This window comes from Pocillopora verrucosa, chromosome 7, assembly GCF_036669915.1.
Source record: "Pocillopora verrucosa isolate sample1 chromosome 7, ASM3666991v2, whole genome shotgun sequence".
Taxonomy (NCBI): domain Eukaryota; kingdom Metazoa; phylum Cnidaria; class Anthozoa; order Scleractinia; family Pocilloporidae; genus Pocillopora; species Pocillopora verrucosa.
This window is the reverse complement of record NC_089318.1, coordinates 21,939,795-21,947,358: the sequence shown is the minus strand read 5'-3', so window position 1 is coordinate 21,947,358 and position 7,564 is coordinate 21,939,795.

The following is a 7,564-nucleotide window of genomic DNA, read 5'->3' as shown; positions in this document are numbered from 1 at the left end:
GGCAGGAGACATTCACTGTGTAGGCACCTTATTAGAGCTGATCTTTATGGCCTAAGAGTGTTAAATGTCTACCTACTGAAACATGTTAAGGTGCATCAGGCAAAAACATACAAATTATGCTATAATGAGACGGAAAACGCCAAAGAGTTTCTCTGGCACCCCATGGCATCTGTGAACTTATAAGAAACGTGCTAGAATGCGGAAAATAGAGACCGGTCGTGCAGGAAGCCAAATCTATCTTACAATGAACAATTGCCTCATGCGTCCCCGCGCGCACATAGAAATATGAAACATGCAAGAATTTTGGAGAACAGAAAAACACGAACGAGTTTCTGGCGATGTAGCTAAGACTTCCACGGTCCTTTGCGTAACCAACACAGCACAACACACTTTAGATTAATAATTGTTTCATGCGCTAGCGAGTATTTATCAATATTTGGAAAAAGCAGGAATTTTGGAAAGCCGAAATGGTGCCAAAGAGTTTCTCATACCGTCCGTACACCCGAGAGCACTGCTGGCCCTATAAGAAACATGCAAAAATTTAGGAAAATAGAAACCGTTCGTGACTCAAGACGAATATATCAGTGTAGGAAACCAAATCTACCTCACAATCAACAATTGCTTCATGCGTCTGCACGCGTTCATAAAAATATGAAACACGCAAGAATTCTGCCGCTTGTAAAGAATATTGTAAGTCAGTGACTGTTTGTTTCCTGTCAATTCTGTAGAAAGGAGTGACGTCATTTGATCACGTGATGATACCTGTTCAGCTACTCATTAGGTTCTGCTATTATACATAAGATTAGTTTTCAAAAAATGCATGGTAGCATTACTCCACCCGAGTGGTACCGAAAGGTCACTTCATGGAACATTACGATTATACTTTGCTTGTATATAGTTTTGGTAAACATAATCTTCATGATGATGGAAAAGTCGGCGATTACACGCTAAGGAAAAGTGTACCATGACCATGACCTCTTGCATGACTGCCTTTCAACGGCTCGCATCGCAATTTTTTTTTTCGTTTTTCTGCTACCGACAGCGGACTGACCTTTTTGGAAGATTAAGCTTCTCTTATCAGAACAGTTACCCCAATACTTTCACGAGTATCTCCCGAATGAACCAACACACGAACGAACAGGATGGTACTTAAAGCTTCCGGTCATTACTTGATCTTTGACTGCGAAAAACCAAAACAGGAACTTTGGTGAAGTTTCAAATCAAGGTCAAAATCGGTTAAAAAAATAACTAAAATCACACATTTCGGAGAAACCTCAACGATACCAAAAACTCAAAAGAAAGTATATGACATGATTACATCGGGCAAGGACATCATGATTCAAGTTCGAGGAATCTGCTATCAATCTAAGAAACTCATTTTGATCTGCAATAACCTTTAACTTTGAATTGAGATTCTAGCTAAATACGTGAACACAAATTACTAAATCAAAACCAAGTAACTAATAATCTTGAGTCCTAATTCGGTTTGAAGTATGGCGAAAGGTCTAGTTCGCTTCTTCGGTTTGTTTGCTTATTCATTCTGTTTTCTTTCAAAAAGTTTCCTTGTCGCTCAACCAATCTAACAAAACACTTAAACCAAGCTTTGCTTGCACCACTTGTCCCGACCCTCACGGACTTTAATCAGTTTCAATCTGGTTTAAGTGCATCTGTTGTACAGTTCAGGAGAATGATTAATGGAAATGGTTTATGAAAATGATCAATGAGAGAAAGCGATTAATTTCTAAAAGATGCCCAAAATCCTCTTCGTTCCAAACAACCCAAACAGACAATTAACATCGAAAGACCAAGTCACGAAAGAGAAAATTCTATCTCAAACTTCATGGTAATTATGATTTGCTTCACGACAGCCATTTCGAATCTTACTCAGTCACCCCTTCACGTTATTCTGACCAGCTTGAGCAATTCTGATTTGTTTTCGAAGACCGGGAGAAGATAAAAAGGAAAGGCCATGAATAAGAAAAAAAAATCTGAAAGCTTTGATAGTCGTCATCTTACGCATTGCGTTGAGAAAGAGAGGAAGTACTTCAGTGCATTTTTAAGTGGGTTCAAAACTTCATATCTTGTTCAAAGTCATGAACATTGTAGGAATGGAACTAAAAGACATGTTTTAAATGTGAATTTCAAAACTCGAGACCTTTGGAAACAAAAGGACAATGTACTACTGATAGATCTAGCCAAAGAGTTTCTTTGGCACCCCATGGCATCTGTGACCTTATAAGAAACGTGCTAGAGTGCGGAAAATAGAGACCGGTCGTGCAGGAAACCAAATCTATCTCACAATCAGCAATTGCTTCATGCGTCTCCGTGCGCAAATAAAAATATGAAACATGCAAGAATTTTGAAAAAAAAGAAAAACACGAAAGTGTTTCTGGCAATGCAGCTGTGACTTCCTCGGTCCTTTGCGTAACCAATACGGCACAACACACTTAATATTAACAATTGTTTCATGCGCTAGCGAGCATTTATCAAGATTTGATTGTTGTTTTTTTTTTCGGTTTTTCGGTTTTAGTGCCTGTGTTCATCGCACTTTGTGGATTTTCCGAATTTTAGCATTTGGTTTTCGGTTTTCGTAAAAAATACTTATGGGCTTTTGGATTTGGTATCTGATGCGGTTTTCGGTTTTTCCTATTTGGAAATCCGGTTTCTCCTCGATCTGAGCGGCAGTTTTGCGAAAAGTGTCTTGTTTGTTTATTACAGCAAATAACTCAGTACATGTGACATTAAGGAAAGGAAATTGCATAAAATATCACGAAACGAGGGTGTGAGAGGACGCGCGAGAGAGATTTCGAAAGAAATCGGCAAAATTACCGCCGAACCTTCAACTTTTTTCTCTCAGATATGAGTTCTCGCTACTCTCGACCTACCAACATAGCCAGACTCTAGTGGATCTTTTAGTCTCTCAAAGGAATTTGATTTTTAAACCAGACCTGCATGACTCTGTAGCCTAAGGAAACGAAATTGCATACAATTTTCCAAGTTCCAAGACCCCATGAATTGCAGAAAGACTTAATTCCATTATTTCCCTCCTCGAATAAAGTTGTTGCTTAAATCTATTGCAAGTTATTCGAAAAATTCTTGACCACTCTCAGAAACTGACCACTCAACAGAAGTTGAAGGAAGGGGGGGTCAAACTGTGTAATTTGTCGTTTATTACCAACAAGTAAATAAACAAAAACATTCATATTTAAAAATTTTTCTCCCAAGACCCTTTATTCTACAGAGTCGGTTAGCGTAGCATGAAGCTGTCAGTGTAAACAGATAACTAGCAAAAAGACCGGAAGTACTTAGCTTTCCCGCTAAAGTGGACCAATACATTAACGCATTATAGGTAATTTAGTGTTAACAACTGGGTTGAAAACGTAAATTAGCCACCGTAAAGGGTAAAAAAGCTGACGTTTCGAGCGTTAGCCCTTCGTCAGAGCGATTAGGGTCTAATCGCTTTGACGAAGGGATAACGCTCGAAACGTCAGCTTTTTTACCCTTTACGGTGGCTAATTTACGTTTTCAACCCAGTTGTTAACACTAAATTACCTGCTATACTCTCCCACCGACGCAGCACCACAGTTTCTTTAGAAACTTACCCCTTTTTTTCATTAACGCATTATGTTCGTTGCGAAAGTATAAAAATTTTATCCTTAGTTTTGACACTTTGTTACTTATTTTTTAGAGTTCATCGGGATGATGCGCAACCCTTCTATGTCACAGGATTTCATTAAAAAAGAAACAGATCTGGTTGATGACGTGGACTAAATGTTAGTTTCAAGGTTCTGAAACCAAACGAGCAGTCTCGGAAACAATTTATCCATTGAAGAACTCAAAGATTACTCAGTGACAGTACGATATCGATAACTTTCGAAAGAAAAACTTGGGAGTTATTTTGCAACTGCTTTATTTTAATGAAATCCAAAATTCACAATGGTGCTCCAAGAGTATCTTTCGTCACGCATGACAAAGACTTTCAGCCTTCTCTTAAATCATACAACCAGTATCGATAATATGTATTGATATATGTATGATTGCCGATGAGGCCTGGAAAGCCGTAAAAGAAGGTTCAACCAAACTTGTCTTTGATGGATTTAGCTATTTCGTCATCGGACACATTCGAGGCTCTGACAGAATAGCTTTCTGATGTGTCGACAAATGCCACAATTGGGAGGTTACCATCTTGACGCACTTTCCCTTTCATCACTGCTCTAGCAGCGGCAACTTTGTTAACCATCATCTCCTCCAGTATTGTAACGATTGCAGGATTTCTTCGTCATTTTCTTTTTGTCCTTCTTTAATTTGTAGCGAAATAGATTTCCTCATGATCTAGATTTTATCAAGCAAAACCAAATAAGTAATTGAAGCAAGCAACAATAGACTTGTCATAATCAATAGCAGAAAAACTGTTTAAATTCTCTTGTCTAGATTAATTATGGGAAATGACGAGACAGTGCATTTTTCTTTCCATTTCCTTCCAAGATATCAGTTTAATCTAAGACTAAGGGGATGAGAGAGGGGAGGGGTGTTGGTATAATCATTCAACTTCCCGTCACTCCCGAAACCCGGTTGCTACCAGTGATCCTCCTTTTTCTTTAATTTTTTTCCTTTTCCTTTTTTAACTTCTTTTTTTGATTACGTTGCTCTTTTTCTTTCCATCAATATTCCCCTCCCCCCTCCCTTAGCTTTCTTTCTTCCCTTCACTCAAGAGAAGATTTAAAATGCAGAAAAGTGGGAAGCGAGATTTTCGAGAGGGTGGACACGGGAGAAACAGGATAACAGCTTAATATTATTTGATAGCGAAATCTCAGTCCACGACTTGCCCTTTGGAAAACAAGGAAATGATACATCTGTCACAAATTATGGTCTACGGAAATGGTTTTATTTATGGTTGAGTCATGATTATTAGATGAAATGACGTAACAACGACGTCACTAAGATGCCAGCAAAAGGCTCAACCTTGCTCCCGGGAACTTTTCTCTTCCACCCTCCCGACGGCGTTCTTTGTTCTGCCTGAGTACGTGACCGGTTGCAACCGGGGAACTTTCTCGAGGGAGGGAGAGAGAGAGTACCGTAGAATCGAGGTTGCCAAATATTTTGATGACCCATTAATCGTGATCACTCATAGTCATATTTGGCCGTTCGTGGTCACTCGTGGCCATTTTTGATCATTCGTGGTCGCTCGTATGTACTTTTAGACACCACCCTCAGTTACCATATCCTCATCGAAATATGAAGCGTGCAGGAATTCCAGGGATCAGAAAAGAAGCCCAAGATTTACACCATACATAGGCGAGAGCAACTCTAGCTGAGTGCTTTTTGAACTTTACGAGTGCTTCATGACTTGATGAACCTAAAGTCGACGAAAAAACCATTTATTTCAGAGCAGTACTCATATTGCGCAATAGAACATTAAACTTTTAAAAGAGAGATCCGCAACCCATCTGTTCAATAAAATTTGATCAAAGCCGTTGTAAAGACGTTAGAGTAAAACTCACCAAATAGAAGGCACGGACCGTCTCTTAAACTCTAACTCTACATTCAATTACCAAAAAGCTAAAAGTTTATATCATACACCTGCAAGAGCCCATCACTTGGAGCCTTCAACTCCCATACTGGGCCTATGTCACGGCGTTTTCACAGAACGGTTTATTTTTAGACTATCTTTTCGCGGGAAATAGGCTACTCGAGCTCACTTGGGTGATACGATCCATGAAACGCGAAGAAAAAAAATGGCGGCCCTATGCGGGGACTTCATATCAAAACTATGCAAATTCCGCCTTTCTTTTGCTGTATTCCAGTATTCCAATCCTCGACGTTCCTTATATATCCCACTATCCTTTGCAAATTTGTCACACTTGCGATGTGATGCCAGCGATGATGGAGAGCGCGGAGACAAGAAGTTGCATGAGCGAGTTGTCTTCATCTCAAGAATCTTCATCCACACAGTCCGTAAAGGAAATTTTGCGGCACAGGATTGAACAGAAGCGGGTGCAACAAATTGAACAGCGTTTTTCTGGATCGCAACATAATGCTACTCTTTCGAATTGGGCTTCGATCTTGTCAAATCTTGGTTATTTTTGTGAATTGCGGTCGATAATTGCCGCATGCGGCAAAATTCACGGTGCCTATTGTCGCTTTGATCATTGGACAGTCAAGAGTCAGGTTCATCTTCATTAGAACTTTCCTCGGAACTGCTTCTTCCCGAGATATTTTTAAAATATTCTCACCACAAGCGTCCCAAGCTCACTGTTATTCTTGTTATAAGACGAAGTCAACGCTGCGCACTTCGATTTCGACCGTTGTATAAAAAGAATAAACGAGCGCGCTTCAACAAACGAGTACGAGGTAAGAAAGAGTTTGACTGATTTTTTTGAAAACCTCTATGAACTCGCAGAGTATTGTCAGTTTTGTTCGCTTACAGAAGAATTGATACACGATAGTATTGTTGTTGGAATTCGTCTCGACTCATTTTCTCAGAAGCTTATGCAAGATGACAGATTCAAACCGGATAAAGCTATCACATAAACCAAGTTGTCTGAGCTTGTCAAAGAGCATCACGAAATCTTAAAAGCAAATGAAAATAGAAAATTAGAAGGAAAAATAAATCGCGTTCATAGTATGGAGAAAAGCCGCCCGAAACCCAGAAACATGAAAGAAAACGAGCAGTCAAAGGTACAAAAACCTCACAGAAAATTTCCCGCCAAAACATGTTATCTTTGTGGTAAATCGCCCTTACACAAGCGAGAAGAATGCCAAGCAACGTGCTTATAACGTTCAAAACAAGGACTTTATGCTACAGTGTGTAAAAACAAGGTTGTTCGTTCAGTTGAAGAAGAAACACAGGGTGAAACCACTGATTCAGATAAATCTACTACTGAAACATGTTGATGCTCACACAGCACAAACACGGAAATCATTCTTCAATAAATAGCGCTCATCTTACAACTAACATTTGTTTGTTGTTCGTAACCGATACGGCACACAACACTTGAGATTAACAATTGTTTCATGCGCCAATGAGCTTTCATCAAGATATGGAACGCGCAGGAATTTTGGAGGTCAAGAAATCTCCAAAGAGTTGCTCGAACCATCCGTGCACCCGAGGGCATGTCTGACCCTCTAGCAAACGTGCTAAAAATCAGGAAAATAGAAACCGTTCAATCCCCAGAGAAGTCGGTAACTCAGATCGAGCCAAGGATGCCCACGGGGCAATAGGATTTTCGGTTTCGCGGGTTTGGCTAATATTTAGATCAGGTTTTCCGTTTTGGTGAAAAACTTGTATTTCGGCTTGGGTGTTCAATGATATTTGCGACGGTTTTGCGGTTTCTAATAGAACCTAATGACCCACTCTACAAAATGCGCTAATTACAGCTGTAATCGTTCCACCTCATCGACTATCAGTGCAGTTAAAACGTTGCAACTGACTTCGGAAGTAACAATTATAGTTCGCTACAAAAGTTTTGGCAAACATAACCTTTTTGATGATAGAAAAGTCGTCGGTTATACGCTAAGGAAAAGCGTTATCGTCATTTTTAGTTTGTTTCATCAATCTCTCATT